Consider the following 18,451-nt stretch of genomic DNA (forward strand, 5'->3'; position numbering starts at 1 on the left):
AAGGACCACCATTCAAAACACGCAGTCAGACTCCGGGGCGAACCCAAGCTCAGAGCCTGTGCCGCTCGTTTCCGTGACCTTGGACGCGTGGCGGCACCTCTGGAGGCCCGTCTTCACGATGGGCTTTCAAACGTAGCCGTTCATTAGAATACGGGTTTAGTTCATATTCACTCACAACCTCGAAAGGAAGAAACTGTCCCTTCCTGAGCTTTGCCTCCGTCAGCGGTGCACTACCTGAGGACCAGCAGGCGGGCCGCCTGGGTGGGCAGTACACTGAGGACCACGCCATGAGAAATGGAGCCCTTGCGACAAAGTGGCTTCAGAGCCTGCTGCGTTTCCCACTCGAGCTCCATTCAGAGGGTGTCAGTTTGAATCTATACCAAAGGCACATGGGCCGAACAGAAATGCACGATGGTTAAAGTGCTTCCAACCCCTCAATTGCTGCCATGTCTTGCAAGAAAGAAGAGGGTGTGCAGGTGACTTTACATTAAGAAGGGTCTTTGCAGGGCTGGAAGGAAGGAATGTACTAGAGCATCATCGCCCAGCTGAAGAAGGAAGCACCATTTCCTTATTCATAATGGGCACCACTGAGCATCGTCTCTTTTATGTATAAACATCAACATGTAGGGCTAGAATAGAAATGAAAAACCAAAGAAGCCGCGTCGAAGGGTTCAGAAGCAAATCCACCAAGCAGATAGACCGATGGAATTACTAAGATTGTGGGCTGCATTTAAATCCACACTGCACCCCGATCCCAGTAATAAAAATTGGACATAAAATTGACATATTTCCCAGGAACTCTATCCAGGGGCCCGGTTGCCAAGATCTGCTGTAATTTTACATGGAGCAAAAATATCACCAGGAAAGGCAAATGAGGCGTTTGATCTATGAGCTCAAGCTTCCATGTGTAGGATATCCTGAAGGTTCTCATTTGATTTGTCTTGGAGGAGGAGAAAAAAAAAATGGAAACTAATTCCAAGCCAACAGGAAATTTGCACTTTTTAAGAGTTGAGAGCCAAATGAGCTGCTGAAATACAAAGTAAGGGTCCAAATGCCTTCACCACGGTTTGATTACATACAGACTTTTCAAGGGGTCTGAGCTGGCTGGCTGGAACACAGTCTCACAGTTACATCGTGTTAGAGGAACCAAGGAGAAGAAAATAAAAGGATGGATTCCAATTTTGGCACTTTGCAGTCCATTTTGGTGAATATACTCAGGAGGGTCGAGGGAGCTTAGAACATGAGCTTGGAAAGAAATGCTCAGAGACCCATAAACAGACAGGGGGCCACCCGGGAATGCTCTGCAGCTATCCTTCAGCGGCACTTTCTCCAGCAAGCTTTTAATTTCAACAGGAACGCGAGGCACTGATGGAGTGCTTTTGGGTCTCCACTGGTCTCAGATTTTAAAATATTAAGCCAAATACTCAATTTAATAATGTAGAAGAATTTAATTTTGAGTCCTGACTGCAGATCAGTGTCAAAAGAATTCTCCAATGAGAGGAGGTGGAGGGCCAGAGGAGCGGACAAAGGCTGTTGGGAAGTTCGTTCGTCTTTTGAAGCTGATCCAAACCTCACTCCACTGTGGCCGGCCCCAGGGGATGCGGGCTACATTTCCCGGGGTCTACCTCCCAGGAATTTTATTGCTAATCAACTATGTTTCTAGCTCTTCTTGGATCTGTAGAGGTGATCACGGTACAGGCCGAGCACAGCTGGACAAAAAGACACTGGAGGAAAATCATTTCCTGCTCTTTGCAAGGCAGAGGAGAGCTTCACGGAGGGCAAGGAGAAGTCCACTCCTTCAGGGCCCAGAGGCATAACCTCCGTAAATTGAACAGAAAAATCCCAGTTCAGTGTCAAGCCAGAGGCATTTTGGAGGGCCATCCACTCAGAGAATTTTAAGTATTTGCTTAATAATAATCACTGGAATTTAGAACTCCACCTCTGATTTAGAGTTTGGGGGGCAGAATCTTCCTAAAAGTCAGCATATCCTTCCTGCCTCCATTCTGGGGGTCCTGATAACCACGTGGCTGGGAGGGGGCTTCTGTGTTCCTTACCCCCCACCTCATACCAGACGAGACTGCCCATAGTGCAGTGGGCAGGGCCGGGGACTTAGAAGCCCACGCCTGCGGTCCAGGCCAGCTCCACCCAGAACGTCAGCTGCCGCCACTCCTTTGGCCTGTTCGGCCTCCTGTGGGAGGAAGCAGCTGGCCTGCACCTCTCTCCCATCCCTTACGGCTCTCACACGCCTGGTCCCTGCACACCGGTGGCGGCAGGTGGAGCACACGGGCGTGCTAGTCAACCACGCCCTACCTGTCACCGTCCAGCCAACCTACGGCGTATTGTAGTTACCCGTCTTTCTCCTCTGTCCCCCACCGCAATGCGAGGGGCGGTGTTTGCCTCTTTGCTCCCCTCCCAAGGGCCAGCATCCACCCCCATCTGACACACAGTGGCCTGGACCAATATTGACTAGATCACGTTGACCAGACCATTGAAAGGCAGTGGGACAGGGGTTATATATACATATTTATCTCAGCGGTGGTCCTCCCTTGGCTCTTACGTCTTCCATCTCTAATTCTCCCCAGGTGAGCACATGAGCTCACGACAATCCATTGCTACACTTATCACCGCAGGCATGACAGCCCAGTTTTGTCCCCAAATTCCAGCACATCTGTTCCTACCTCTAAGCCACCAGGTTGCTCCCTGGATTCTACCCCCCAAAGCCATCCCCTCCCCGTGGCTTCCATGTTGTGTTTGTGGGACACCTAAGCTCCCAGATTTGGAACATCTTTAAGTTTCTGAAACCTTGACTCCACACCCATCCCTGAGTCTGGTCAGTCCCCCAGGAACCCATGCTTCCTGGTACAGCCCCATGGGCCTGGCCTCCATTCCTGGAGCAACTTCTTAGAGATTAAACAGATGTATAGTCTTTGCCACTGCAGACTCTCCCACCTGACCCCTCTCCCCGGCAGCTGCGTGTCACATACTGACCCATGTAAGTGACTCACAGGCACCTCTGAGGTCCCTCCTGGAGGATCATGGGAGAAGGTTGGACATGGATGAGCACTAGCTCTTGGCTCTCATCCCCTTCCTTGGTGGCTCAGTGGTAAAGAATCTGCCTGTAACATAGGAGACCCAGGTTGGATCCCTGGATGGGGAAGGTCCCCTCCAGGAGGGCATGGCAACCCACTCCAGCATTCTTGCCTGGAGAATCCCATGGACAGAGGAACCTGGTGGGCTACAGTTCATGGATCACAAAGAGCCAGACATGACTGACTGATTAACAGTCATCCTCTGCAACCGTCTCTGCCCCACGAGGCTGACAGCCAGGGCTCCCTCGCGCTCTGGATGCTAGCTGACTTCAGGATCTAACATAACATCAGAGGGAGGAAGAGAGCACAGCCAAGTACACCTTCCCCTGGCTACTGCTCTGAAAAGTCACTCTGGGAAGCCTTTGTCCTGTGAGTAAACCTCACTGCTGCTCTCAAAGTGACCTTCTCTCTGCAAATTCCCTCTTGAGGCCTAGCTGCAGGATCTGCTATTCCATGGATGCTTTAGGCTAACAGGTGACATCCATTCAGCTGCTCCTGGCCTAGGACTCCCAGACTTGTGAGCTTCCCTCTGCCTCACACTTGTCCTCTCTCGCCACAGACGTTGCCTCCCTCCTCCACTCCCATCCTTCGGTGTGGACACCAGCTCCCTCCTGTTGGAGAGCAGATTGATACAGCCACACGTATATACTTACCAAACAAACACTGGGCAGCAAACAAGTGTAAGACAGCTCGTACAACCTCCCCGGGAGTCCAAGAGGTCCAGCACTCTGCTCTTTGGGTGAGCAGCAGCCTTTTTTGTGAAGGCGTCACTCAAGGTCAACATGACCACATCCCATGGTTCAGGACTGAGTCACCCTCCTGGTTGGCGTCCAGCAACCAGAATTCTTCCAAACCTAATGGATGGAGCCAGGGATGGCACCCAGGGTTCAGTTGAAAAGGTTCCTGGGGCAGAGCCCAGGGGCCTAGCTGGGGTCTTGTGCCTCTTCTGAGCAGGTGGGAGCCACGCATCACCTTGAATACCCCAGCTGCACCAATGAGAGCTCACCTCTAGTGTTCATCCTGCTTGGTGAACACTGTATTTGTACCACAGCTTATTGGTAGGCCATTTTGGCCAATAACAGTCCTCTTATCTTTTTTTTTTTTTTTGGAAATAAAAACCTCTGCAAGCAAACACTCACAAACAAGGACAGAGCAGAGGAACGTACTCACATCTTCTGTCAAAAACTAGGAGGTTTAGCCCTGATCCAGAGAAAGCTCTTAAAATAGAGAAAACCAATGAGTAAAACCTGGATAGGAAAATAGGCAAGTGGCCTGATCAGGCAGTTCAAAACTAAAGAAAGGAAAACTGCCCTGAAACATAAGCAAAATAGTCAACTTCACTCACAATAAGAGAGGTGCAAATTAAGATGATACTGAAAGTACCATTTCTCACCTATCAGATACTAGGAAGTTCACATAGAAATTTTGAAAAAGTATAATAATGTCAAATGATAAAGTTAAAAAGTAAGAGCAAACATTTTGCATATAAAAAGACATATAAATTCAAAGAAGTTAGGAACAAGGAAATCAATCCTGAATATTCATTGGAAGGACTGACGCTGAAGCTGAAGCTCCAATACTTTAGCCACCTGATGCGAAGAGCCGACTCATTAGAAAACACCCTGATGCTGGGAAAGATTGAAGGCAGGAGGAGGAGGGGACGACAGAGGATGAGATGGTTGGATGGCATCACCGACTCAATGGACGTGAGTTTGAGCAAGCTCCGGGAGATGGTGAAGAACAGGGAAGCCTGGTGTGCTGCAGTCCGTGGGGTGCAAAGCGTGGGATATGACCGAGCAACTGAATGACTAAGGAATGGCTTGTCATGTAAAATTTGAACACGCATGCTAAGTTGCTTTAGTCACATCTGACTCTTTGTGATCCCATGAACTGTAGGTTTCTCTGTCCATGGGATTCTCCAGGCAAGAACACTGGAGTGGGTGGCCAGGCCCTCCTCAGGGGATCTTCCCAACCCAGGGATTGAACCTGAGTCTTTTACATCTCCTGTGTTGCCAGGTGGGTTCCTTACCACTGGGGCCACCTGGGAAGCCCAAAATTTGAGCTGGAATATCCAGATGAACTCTCTTTATCCAATAATAACCCCCAAAGGCAAGGAGAGCCCAGTATCAGGGAGGACATTCAGCATCTGAACTTTGATTTCTAAATGCCATTCCCAGTTCTACAGAAACTAAGATTCGATGCTGATTCCTGCTCTGGGGTAAGGAAAGCGCAGGGTGAGCCTAGATGTCTTTTCCTATCAGAGAGTAAGAAAGAATTCAGACACAAATGGCGGCCTCTCACAAGCACACCAGGGCCAGCGAGAAGGAATTCCTGCTGGCCACATTCAGGACAGACAGTTGAGCATCAATAATAATGATGATGATGCCAGTAACTTATTATTAATACAAATGTGAATACATGGTAATTCAGAACCTGGGGGACGTGTGTGTGTGTGTGTGTGTGTGTGTGTGTGATGTAAAAAAGAAAGAGAAACAGAAGGCAAGAGTGGTTACTTTCAGACGCGAGTTCCTCTCTCTTTAGAAGGAACTGCCGTCTTGTGGGGCTTCCCCAGGGGCTCAGTGGGAAAGAATCGGCCGCTATGCACGGCTCGACTCCTGGGTCTGGAGATCCCGCGTAGCAGCCCACTCCAGTACTGTTGCCTGGAGGATCCCATGGACAGAGGAGCCTGGCGGGCTACAGGCCACGGGGCCTCAAAGAGTCAGACACGACCGAAGTGACTCAGCACACACGCAGGCAGGTAGTCGCTTGAGAGGGAGCCGGGCTAGGAGGAAACTCTCTTTATAGGCGACTGTTGCTCAGGAAAGAAAGAGTTGTGAAGACTGCCATTTTGTGAATTGTTGAGTTCAATCAGCATTGTATTTTTTTCCTTTTTCTCTCTCTATTTATGAAACAGTCCTCATCTTCATACGAGGACCGTAGACTTCTGTTTTCCTCCCCGAGACTGTGGTTCTCTTGCACTGGGCAGGCCCAGAGGACAGCAGGGTGCAGGCCTTGCTGCTGGAGACAGAAGGCTTCGGTTCAGCCTTTCTGGTGAGAATTCTAGCAATTTTCATGAAAACGTTCCCTACATAGAACTCCATCTCTACTTTTAGGAGTTGTTCCTTAAAGAATACTGGCCCAAAGGCACAGAAATGCCTTTAGAGTTAGTGCGGTTTTGTTCATCAGAACAGACCATTAGAAACTAGTGTATATACATAAGCATGATAAATAAAATACAACAACCAGAAATAAAAAGACAATGTCACATTTTATAATCATATTCAATATAAGAATAGCTCATTCCTTTAAAAAAAAATCACAGTTTTCCATTCACCAAAGAAATAATTGATTCCAGAAGCAAGAGCTAACAATAGACGCTAGAACAATTAGATGAAAGAACAGTCATGTATTGCTCTCTGCCCTGCTCCAAGTTCAAAAGGAAAAATGTGTCTTCATCAGGGAAGGACATGACAGTTATTATCTTGAGCAGCATCAATAATTGTGGGAGAATCTGCCATCTGCCCATGAAGTGCAGGGATATGACATTCAGCTATCGTTGCCAAACACGTTTAACTAAATCAAGGCTCTAGACCTACCTACAGTTTACTGGAAGCATAGGGGATAGAAGACCAAGGTAAACTACCACCAGGAAGCCATCAAGCAGCCTCCAGAACAGGACTTTCTATAGACGAAGCCCTTAAAAAAACTTGGTCTGAAAAAAGTCATTGAAAGAAAACAGGGGGACATATCCTAGATTAAAAGACACTAAGAAGTTATAATAATGAAAAGCCATTCATAATCCTTGTTTTTTTCAGTAGTCATGTAGACGTGTGAGAGCTGGACTGTCAAGAAGGCTGAGCACTGAAGAACTGATGCTTTCTAGCTGTGGTGTTGGAGAAGACTCTTGAGAGTCCTTGGACCGTAAAGAGCTCAAACCAGTCAACCCTAAAGGAAATCAACCCTGAATATTAATTGGAAAGATTGATACTGAAGATGAAGCTTCAATCCTTTGGCCACATGATGTGAAGAACTGACTCATTGGAAAAGACCCTGATGCTGGGAAAGATTGAAGTCAATTGGAGAAGAAGGCGGCAAAGGATGAGACGGTTAGATAGCATCACCGACTCAATAGACATGGGTTTGGGCAAATTCCAGGAGATGCTGAAGGACAAGAAAGCCTGGCGCACTGCACGCTGTTCACGGAGTTGCAAAGCATCAGACAGGACTGGGCAACTGAACAGCGACAGCATAATCCTGAATGGGTTTCTGTCTGAAAGAGAAAACCATCAAATGTATTTTGAGGATGGTCAGGGATATGTTCTATGGGCTAAATAGTAGATGAACGTAGATAACAGTTCATTTTCCTAATGGAAGGCCCCAGCTGTGTAGCGATGCCAAACCAAAGCCAAAGCAGAGAGAGCCTTATGATCTTGATCCATGGTCCTCTCTAGATTGGACCAGCCTGGCTCCCTGGACCTTGCTTCTGGGGTACCTCAATAGGGCAGGGTGGGATGAGATGCTGGCAGAGGTTCTCCGAGGCTCTCCTGAGATGGTCCAGAACCAGGAGGATTCACGCTAGGAGAAAGCACGTGATGTAAATCTCACTGGTCCACGTAGGAAGGAACCCAGAGCCTCAGCCAGCCTCCCATCTGATTCTGATCCATGGCAGAAATAGAGATGGAGTTTCTTCCCAGTTCTGATTTTGACCTTGGACCCAAGTTTTGATGCCCTTGGAGAATTTTCTGAACTCATTGCTTTCCCTTGCCTAGCTCATCCTGACTTATCCTTCTGTGGGCACTATTGCTCTGAGAAGGTTTCCTGGACATCACTGCCCTTGATTACCTCTAAGTGACCCTGTTTTGTCCCTGTAACATCCAGTTCATACCTCGATTTGTGTTATTCTGAAATGCTGTGTTTGCACATTACCCTGATCCTTCCAGCTTGGGCTCCTTGAGCCAGAAAGCTATGTGTGGCCCTCTGCCCAGAGCTTAGCACAGGGTCTGCCACATGACAGCCAGTCAAGGACATTAGTAGAATTGGCAACAGTTGGCAAGAGGCACACAGGAAATACCCTCGGATGGTGGTGGTGACGTTGATGACAATCAGATGGATACAACTTGGCCAAGCTGAGCTGGAAGCATCCAAGCTGAAGTCATCTTGGGAAAAACAGCCAGAAAGAGCCCAAGCACCTGGCCAAGCATGGAAGGAGGGGGTAATATTAGTCTGCACCTCTCCGCAGGGCAGCCTGCTGAGAGCTGGTGCCACCTTTATGACCAGCGCCCAAAACTGGCAGGTGTTCATTCACACATCTGTGTGGGGCCACTTCAGGGCTGTTTGAAAGCAGATTACATGAGAGATGCCATGTTCCAAGAGAACTGGGAGCAAGTCCACAGCTTAATGCAAAAACGTGTTCCCTGTTGTTCTGATTTATCTGCTCTGCAAAACTTGCCACTCCTCAAATCAGGCACTTAGGAAGCTCTGGGGCCTAGCAAACTTAGGACACATAAAGTCTGCAGAAAACGGCAACATCAGTGAGCGATCCAGCGCTCTGAGGTATGCGACTCTATCTGGAGCAAGTCCCGGGAATGAATTCCAAATGACCTGGAAGGAATCCTAAGTGGAGAGGGACACAGACCTTCAGTGTCCCAGCTCCACTCAGAGAGGCAAGAATGGGAGGGAACAAAAGCAGGTAAGGGTGGACCTCGGCGCTCAGCTGGCCTGTGAACCAAGAGGGCGGCCTGGGCAGTGTCCGCTGGCCGTGGGCCTGCTGTCGCCTCTGGTCCTGCGAGAAGCAAACCAGGCTCTGTTATCCCAGAGCTCAGGCCTTGGCTTGTATTGTTGTTCAGTTGCTAAGTTATGTCAACTCTTTGCAGCCTCATGGACTGCAGCACACCAGGCTTCCCTGTCATTCACTGTCCCCCAGAGCTTGCTCAAACTCAGGTCCGTCGAGTCGGTGCTGCCATCCAAGCCTCTCATCCCCTGCCTCTCCTTTCTCCTCCTGCCCTCCATCCTTGGGCACGGGCAAAACTGCCCGGCACAGAGCACGTGCTCAGGCGATGTCTCTAAAGTGAATAAACGTCTGGCCTCACCCCGCAGTGTTCCTTCTCTGCCTCCTGCTCCTCTACCTGACTCTTCCTGATAATATTAATATAAAAAAACCTCTTTTCCCTTCGAGCAAACAAGATGAATCCACAGAGGGACTCAGGCTATCGAATTGCCCTCCTTCTTGACTATACAGAGATTCAACCAGTCCATCCTAAAGGAGATCAGTCCTGGGTGTTCATTGGCAGGACTGAGTTTGAAACTGAAACTCCAATACTTTAGCCACCTGATGAGAACTGCCTCATTTGAAAAGACCCTGACACTGGGAAAGATTGAAGGTAGGAGGAGAAGGGGATAACAGAGGATGAGATGGTTGGGTGGCATCACTGACTGGATGGACATGAGTTTGAGTAAACTCTGGGAGTTGGTGATGGAAAGGGAGGCCTGGCGTGCTGCAGTCCATGGGGTCGCAGAGTCAGACACGGCTGAGCGACTGAACCGAATTAAACTGGACTGAACTTCCTAGTTGGGGAGAATCAGAACTCATCTCAGTTTCCATGCTTGGGCCTCCTCTTGAGAAGGAAGACTCTTCCTGTCACTCGGTGAGCACTGGGAGGAGCCAGGGAGCACAGACTCCTGGCCCGGGGAGCTGGTGCCAACGACTCTGAAGCTGGCGGCTCTGGTGTTTGTGGATCCCCTGGGTTCCGACTAAGGTGCGTGTCCCCCCTGCCCAAGCCCACAGCCTGTGCATCAGCAGGCCTGAGACAGTTCTCCAGAATCTTCACCCAGGTGTTCAGGTGGGATTTTGGGCAAGTGCCCCTGCAGCCTGGAAGATGAAGCCACACGCACAGTCTTGTTCTTCAAAGTCTTGACCTTCCCCCCCGACCCTTAGCACGGCCTCTCTTCCGAGAGCTCAGCTACTCTAGAATCGACCACCTCTCACTTTGGGAAGACCACTCCAGGTACAAAACCAGAGTCAGCACCTGGGATGAAGCTGGAAGTTCTCTGATGAACTCACAGGGTTTTATAAACTCCACCCTGTCTTGGGCTTTTCCTTCCTTAGATTTCAGAGGTGGCCTGATTTCCAAGCGGCTGTAACTCCAAGTTACTCTGTCTTGCTGTATCTCGTGCTTGTCCTCTAGTGGCCTGGAAACTCCTGAGCTGGGCACCCGGTGTCCGGGTGGCCCCAGAGTGCAGGGAACAGAGGAGAGTGTGAGCTCCGTGACAGCAAAGAGGTGTTCTGGGCTGAAGCTGGCTGACGGGGACGTGATCCCCGAATAGGAATGGGCGAAATAATAGGAGTCATGAGAACAGCTAGTAGCCTTGGTGTGATTGCCCCAGAAATTCAGGGACAGGAGAGAGGCCATTGTGCCATCTGCTACGCTGCCCCGTGTGCTAAGTCGTTTCAGTTACCTCTGTCTCTTTGCGACCCCATGGACCGTAGCCCGCCAGGCTCCTCTGTCCATGGGATTCTCCAGGTAAGAATACTGGAGTGGGTAGCCATCCGTTTCTCCAGAGGATCTTCTTGACCTAAGGACGGAGCTCGTTTGGCAGGCTGATTCTTTACCACTGAGCCACTGGGGAGGCCCATTGGCCCTGCTGGTTTGTCACAGATCTTATAGAGAGACAGACCCTGGTATTATGGACTGTGCCCACTTGTCCAGAGTAGTGAATTCAATGTCCTAGGATGACCAAACAATGCTTTACACTTAACGCCTCTTTATCAGTGAATACAACGAATGTTGCAGATGAGAAGATTTATGACATCTCATGATTCCAGTCAGTCCGGCTCAGAATACCATCCCCCTTTGAAGAGAAACAAAGGTCAGCAGAACGAGGAAGCCAAGATGTGGCTGCTATGACTGATATCCTTCAGCTTATAAAAGGAAACTGTCAATCACGTTTAAGACTTCAAAATATTTTACACAGTCTTTTCACTGTCACAGAGGAAGCAATGAATCTAACTGTCATGTAAATATGGATATGTGATTCATAGCAGAGTTATCCATAGCTCAAAACTCCTAAAAATACCATGAAATGAGTATTAGTAACTTGTTTACAAATTGACTCAGAATGAACCACATTAAGGAAGTCTTCTAAACTCCCATCATACTCACTGACCTGAGATCTTTCAGATTCTGTCCAGTTTCACTGCCTCATTACCATTTCATGACCATAGCCTCCTAGAATGTCAGACTTGGAAAGGGACTCATAAATAATGCTTTAAAATATTTAATAAAAAGTAATTTATATACATTACAAAAAATTAAACTGTGGAATAAAGTACAGCCAGAAAGGAAGTCTCCCTCCCTCCCTAGTGGGGAAACTTCACACTCAGAGGTCACTATCACTCCTGGTTTCTTGTGTATCCTTCAAGGACACACAAGCTTATTTGTGCGGACCTTGCTTATTTACACAAATGTAATATATTGTGTATATTGTTTTTTCAATTAAAAATACAACTCAATTCCTTATCAAGGCATATACCGGAACATCTTATTTTTCTTTCCTGCTTTATAGATATACCAAAAATCATTTAAAGAACAACCTATTATTGGACAATTATTATTTTCTAACCTTTTTCTGCAATTAAAATGAGCATTCTTTTCTGATGGGTACTGAAGGCGAATTCCTGGGTAAAGAGATCAAACTGTATGTGAAGATGAAGCTAAAATGTACACCTTCGTGAAAAATGTGTATGCTCGGTCATGTCAGACTCTTTGTGACCCCATGGACTGTAGCCCACTAGGTTCCTCTGTCCCATGGACTGAACCCCACCCCCATCCCCACAGACCCCTCTGTCCATGGGATTTCCTAAGTAAGAATCCTGGAGTGGTTTGCTATTTCCTCCTCCAGGGGATCTTTGTGACCCAGGGATCAAACTCACATCTCCTGCATTGACAGGAAGATTCTTTACCACTGTGTCACCGGAGAAGTGCCATTAAAAGTGTACAAAATGCTGATTTTCACTTAACTTCATCCATACAGTGTGTTAAGATTTTTTAAATGTTTTATAAATCTAAGAGCTAGCAATGGTGTCTTATTTGAATTTTTATTTTTAATAAAGAATGACGCTTTTTACCCAAAGTTTAAAATCATTTTTATTTCTTTATCCATGAAATTGGAACTCTCTTGCTTTTTTCGATAATCCAATGAATGTTGGCAATTTGATCTCTGGTGCCTCTGTGCTTTCTAAATTCAGCTTGGAAATCTGGAAGTTCATGGTTCATGTACTATTGAAGCTTGACTTGGAGGATTTTGAGAATTACTTTGCTAGCATCTGAGATGTGTACAATTGTGCGGTAGTTTGAGCATTCTTTGGCATTGCCTTTCTTTGGGATTAGAATGAAAACTGACCTTTTCCAGTTCTGTAGCCACTGCTGAGTTTTCCAAATTTGCTGGCATACTGAGTGCAGCACTTTCACAGCATCATCTTTGAGGATTTGAAACAGCTCAACCGGAATTTCATCACCTCTGCTAGCTTTATTCATAGTGATTCTTCCTAAGGCCCATTTGACTTCACGTTCCAGGATATCTGGCTCTAGGTGAGTGATCACACCATCGTAGTTATCTGTATGCAGGTCAAGAAGCAACAATTAAAACTGGACATGGAACAACAGACTGGTTCCAAATCAGGAAAGGAGTATGTCAAGGCTGCATATTGTCACCCTACTTATTTATCTTATATGCAGAGTACATCATGCAAAATGGCAGGCTGGATGAAGCACAAGATGGAATCAAGATTGCCAGGAGAAATATCAATAACCTCAGATATGCAGATGACACCATCCTTATGGCAGAAAGCGAAGAAGAACCTCTTGATGAAAGTGAAAGAGGAGAGTGAAAAAATTGGCTTAAAGCTCAACATTCAGAAAACTAAGATTATGGCATCTGGTTCAATCACTTCGTGGCAAAAAGATGGGGAAACAATGGAAACAGTGACAGACTTTATATTTTGGGGGCTCCAAAATCACTGTGCATGGCAACTGCAGCCATGAAATTAAGACGCTTGCTCCTTGGAAGGAAAGTTATGATCAACCTAGATAGCATATTAAAAACCAGAGACATTACTTTGTCAGCAAAGGTCCATCTAGTCAAAGCTATGGTTTTTCCAGTGGTCGTGTATGGATGCAAGAGTCGGACTATAAAGAAAGCTGAGCACCAAAGAATTGATGCTTTTGAACTGTGGTGTTGGAGAAGACTCTTGAGAGTCCTTTGGACTGCAAGGAGATCCAACCAGTCCATCCTAAAGGAGATCAGTCCTGAATATTCATTGGAAGGACTGATGCTGAAGCTGAAACTCCAATATTTTGGCCACCTGATATGAAGAACTGAGTCCTTGGAAAAGGCCCTGATGCTGGGAAAGATTGAAGGCGGGAGGAGGAGGGGCCAACAGAGGATGAGATGGTTGGATGGCATCACCAACTGGATGGACATGAGTTTGAGAAAGCTCCGGGAGCTGGTGAGGGACAGGGAGGCCTGGTGTGCTGCAGTCTATGGGGTCGCAAAGAGTTGGACATGACTGAGTGACTGACCTGACTGACTGACTCACCCATGAAATGATTATTCAAGTCTTTTACACAGTCGTGTATTAGATAATGACTTTTCCCAAACATCCTGTAAGAGCTCTTTACGTATCAAGAACGGAATATAGGTATTTATTGTTTACCGGGTAAAATTGTCTTTGCTCCCAGCTTGTTACTTATCTTTTTACTTTGGGTATTTTTGATGCCGAGTCAGTAAATTTATAGTTTTTTTTTTTTTTTTACTTGCCATTTGTGGATTTTGTTTCCTGCTAACCAAGTTCTTTTCCACATTGAATAAAAATTCTTACATGTTTTGTTCTTAAATTGGATTTTACACCTTAAATTTATGATCCATATGGAATTTACATTGGTATATAAAGTATGAACCAAGAGCCCCATGTTGAATGTTTTGTTGTTGTTAAATAGTTAGTTATTTGTTCAACAGTGTTTCCTATATAATTTATCTTTCTCACTGCTTTTAAATGTTACATTTATCATATACAACATTTATATATGTTAGAGTTTTTATACATCTTTTATTCTATTTTTATATTTTATTATGTTGTTCTATTTTTATACTAAGTTTCAAATCCTTTATCTTACTAAAGCTTCATGATACATATAACATCTGGATAGTTTATTTTTTACCTCATGAATTTTCCATCTTTGGACTTTTCTATTTATGGAAGAACAATATGTTTTTTAAATCTGGAGTCTGACAAAGTAAAAAATTCCAATAGAAGTTTTTACTTGGATTATATTTAATTTCTATTGCCAAAGTATCTATTCATTATTAAGTATAGGATATGTTTCCATGTTGAATCTTTTAGCAGAATTCTGAGTTTTTCCTATAAATGTTCTATGTAGTTTTATTTATTCTTCATAATGTTAATCATTGGTGAAAAAGTAAACATAATCTCTTTAATTGAAAAAGCTTTGTGTGTTTCTATTCTCTCTCTCTCTGGAGATCTGTATCTAGGTAGATAGATACATACAGAATGAGAGAGAGTCATATACTAGAACTAAGACCCAAACCAAAATATATTCAGTCACCTTAACAAAGACTACAGGTAAGCTGATGGGATCGATGGGATCTGCCAGTTGAAACATCTGCCAGAACAAGGCTTAAAAACTTCAAGGAAAGCATAACATTACTTCTTCTGTCATATGCAATGTTCAGCATAGAATCAAAAATTATGAACAAAAGAGGAAAAATGTGACCCCTGGTTAAGATGAAAAACAGTCGACAGAAATGTAAGTATGTTGGAGAATTTAAGTTTTGTGGAAAGCATCAGCCTACCGATTTGAGGGGCACAGCAGTCCCTTATTGGGATAAATGAAAATAAAACCCCACCTGGATGTGTCAGAGTAAAGCTGCTGTAAACCAAAGACAAAGAAATATTTTGAAAGCAGTCAGATAAAAACAATATATTAAGTACACACAGAACAGAACTAACTACTCCTAACTGCTAATCAGGAAAACAAACAAAAACCATAAGCCAGTGTATAAAGTAATGAAATCTTTAAGTGCTGAAAAATTAAAACTGTCAGTTCTGTAATATATATTCATTGAAAGTATCTTTTGAAATGAGGGTGAAAACACCTTCAGAGAAATGAAAGCTAAGGAAACATGCATGAGCTATAAAAAAGGATAAAGTTCTTTATGAATGATGATAATATCAAAACAAAACTTGGAAATACAGGAAGGAATAAAGAGCACTATGAACAGTCAGTACACGGATGAATATTAGGGACTCCTCTCCTTTTCTAATTTCTTCATGGTAAACTATCAATATTATATCGTGCAATTTTTAAGATACATAATAGTAAACGGTATTAAGACATCTGTACATAGGACAGTGAATTTAAATGGAATAATACTTGATATTTTATCAGAAGTGTTTAATATTAATCTTAAATAGACAATGCTAGGTTAAAATGCACAATTTAATCACTACAGTAACCACTAAATACAAAAGAAAACCGACAATATCACCACCAACAGGCCTAGCTAAAAAAGAGAAAGCAAAAAGGTAAACTTTTAAAATTTATAACTCAAAAAAAGAGAATAAAGTGGAAAAAGGAAATAAAAAATTGATGGGACAAATAGAAAATGAGTACGATAGCGGCAACTGTATTAAATATAAATGGACAAAACGCTATTCAAAAGACAAACTTTCAGATCACATAAAAAGATAAAACCAAATGATCTGATTACTACAAGCATTACATTCTAAATATAAGGAAATGACAGATTAAAAATAAAAGAATAGAAAAATGTATAACATAAAATGTACGCTTAAGAAAGCTTGTGGGGCTATGTTAATAACAGAAACATAGAATCCAGAACAAATGCATCACCAGCGAGAACAAGAGTCATTTCCTAATGACAAAAACTCTTTTTCTGAGGAAGACATAACAAGAAGAAATGTGAATACACATAAAAGCAAAGTTTCAAAAACTGATAGAAGTAAAGGGAGAAATAAATAGAGTACAATCATTGTTAGAGATTTTCACACTTCTCTCTCAGGAATTGAAATTATCACTAATTAACAAATTAGGTATATGGAAAATTTGGACAACTCTATCAACAACTCTATCAATGCCACATCCAAAGCCATAGAACAGACATCATTTTTTAGTGCCCATGGAATGTTCACCATGAAGAACCATATGCAGGGCCATAAAAATAAAATCCCAGTAAATTTCAAAAAGTTTCAAAATCTTACACTGCATATTCACTGATTAAAATGAACTTATAACAATAAAATAGTTATTTCTAAAAATCCAATATTTATAAAATTTAAAATGCACTTCTCAGTAACGCTGTATTCAAAGGGAGAAAAATCACAATATAATGTTTAGAACTGAATTATAATGAAAACAAACATATCAAAAACATATGAGATTCAGAAAAAGCAGTACAAGATGGAAACTTTGCAAGTTTAAATGCATATGCTATCCAAAAAAGAAATTGAAAATGAATATTAGTCTCCTTCTTAAGAAGCTAGTCTATAAAGAAAACACAAATCACTTAAAGAAATAAAAGTAAGAGCAGATGAAATCATTGAAATAAAAAATGTAGAGAAAACTTACCAAAAAATTAATCCATTCATACACAAACTCTCTCCAAAAATCAACTAGGAAGGGCCACTCCTCAATTCATTTTTTGAGGCCAGTGTATCTCTGATATCAAAAATTGAGAAAGGTATGACAAAAATGTAAATTAAAGACAAACATTCTTCATAAAAATATTTAATAAGACACTGAGAAATAAAATTCAGCAATATGTAGAAAGGATAATACGAAAATATGTCCTAAGCAAGTAAGATTTATCCCAAGAATGGAAGGTTGATTTAACATTTGAAACCAATTCATCACATTATTAAAGGGGGGAAAGTGATCACTTCAATAGATACAGAAAAAAAGCATTTGTTGAAATTCAACATCAACGTATCACTACATCACTACATCAAATCTACATACATCATTACATAAATCACTAAGTCACTACAGCAAACTACAGATTAAGGAAAACGTGTTCATTCTGAAAAAGGGCATCTACAAAAGAACAACCACTTAAACGTGTATTATTATGAGTGAATGATCAGGCACTTCACTCGTGTCCGGCTCTGCAATGCTATGTACTGTAGTCTGCCAGGCCCCTCTGTCCATAGAGTCCCCAGGCAACAATACTGGAGTGGGTTTCCATGCTTCCTCCACGGGATCTTCTTGACCCAAGGATCAAGGATCGAGTGAGCCCGAGTCTCTCCTGTCCCCTGCACTGGCGCCACTGGGAAGGCCTACATTACTATATTTAACGGCAGAACATTGAACGCCTTCCTGTAGGGTTGGTATAAGGCGGCACAGTATCTGTTCTTAGCACTTCAGTTCAACAGAGCAATAAAGAAGGGAAAAGAAAATTCTATAAAATTTGAGAAAGGAAGAGTAAAGCTGGTTTTATTTGCAGTTAACATGATTTCATGTACATAGAAAATACTGAAGAAGCTACAAAAATGCTGCTGGACCAATTAAACAAGATCACGGGATAAGGTCAATATAAAAAAACCTACTGTAATTATTTGTATTAGCCACATGCAAATGAAAAACCTTTAAAAAAAAAAGCACTATCTACAATAGCATCAAAAAACAAAATGGTTAAGAACAAATGTAATAAAAGCCATGCTTAATCTCTGACTGAAAACTTTTACAGAAACAATTTCTGAGGGAAATTAAAGGTAGGGAAATAAAGCTCATGGACTGGAAAATTCAGTATTATCACGATGTCAGTTCTCCACCCAACTGATTCGTAGTTTCCATGCAATCCCACTGAAAATCCTAGCAAGCGTTTCTGTGAATATTAACCTGCTGATTCTAAACTCTGTACGGTGACCTAAAGAACCTAGGAAAACTGAAACAATCTTAAAGACATGTGTGTGCAGTCGCTCAGTCGTGTCCAGCTCTTTGCTACCCCGTAGGCTGTAGCCCACGAGGCTCCTCTGTCCACGGGATTTCCCAGTCAAGAGTACGGGAGTGAGTTGCCCATTCCTCCTCCAGCGGATCTTCCCGACCCAGGCGCTGAAGCTGTGGCCTTTGCTACTCCTGCACTGGCAGGTGGACTCCTTTCCACTGGGTCACCGGGGAAGCAATGCTGCGGAGAGTTTTCACTACCTGATTCCAAGACTTGCCATAAGCTACAATTACCAAGACATTGTCGTTTTGACATATGGATAGAGAAACAGATCAGGAGAGCAGGATGTCTAGAAGGAGGGCCACATAGTCATAGGACTTCTG

This window comes from Capricornis sumatraensis, chromosome 23, assembly GCF_032405125.1.
Source record: "Capricornis sumatraensis isolate serow.1 chromosome 23, serow.2, whole genome shotgun sequence".
Classification (NCBI taxonomy): domain Eukaryota; kingdom Metazoa; phylum Chordata; class Mammalia; order Artiodactyla; family Bovidae; genus Capricornis; species Capricornis sumatraensis.